Here is a 681-nt window from a genome sequence, read left to right on the forward strand (position 1 = left end):
GGGGGAAGTACAGTGAATGTTGGTTACGTTTCTCTTCTGCTGCGTATCTTTGTGACATTGTACATCCTTAGGGCCCATTCACACACTTGCTCCGCCTTCCCTCGTGCATCAGACGTGCGTTGGGGAGATGTACTAACATGCATTGCGCTTCCAGAAATTCTCCATCTACCTTGTACAGCGCACATGAACAGGCGGCATAACGCACGTACACTAAACTCGCAGTGGTGTGAATGGGCCCCAAACACGAGAAGATTCCGGAGGTGACGGGACGCCGGTGATTATAATGTTGGAAAATAAATAATTTGCAGGAAATGTCTCAGAAATTGTCACATGTTACTCTGGTACACGGAAGTAGAATTCCAGCATTTCATACGTGACAATGACATGAAGTTCCTGCAGAGTCAATATTTGCTGTGTTGTCTCTTCTTATTCCAGACCTCTGCACTTCCCCCCGGCATGCTGCCAGACCTCTGCACTTCCCCCCGGCATGCTGCCAGACCTCTGCACTTCCCCCCGGCATGCTGCCAGACCTCTGCACACACGTGTTACATACGTGTTCTCCCATATTACTGTCATTGTATTATAGAGAGATTTGCAGAGTGGCCACTAGAGGGCGCTCACACTCCTCTCACCATCACTTCACCTCCCTCCGTACCAACTGCTGAGATACCAGCCACACGG

The sequence above is a fragment of the Nanorana parkeri genome, unplaced genomic scaffold (genome assembly GCF_000935625.1).
Source record: "Nanorana parkeri isolate BGI_ZX_2015 unplaced genomic scaffold, ASM93562v1 scaffold4004, whole genome shotgun sequence".
NCBI classification, from domain to species: Eukaryota; Metazoa; Chordata; class Amphibia; order Anura; family Dicroglossidae; genus Nanorana; species Nanorana parkeri.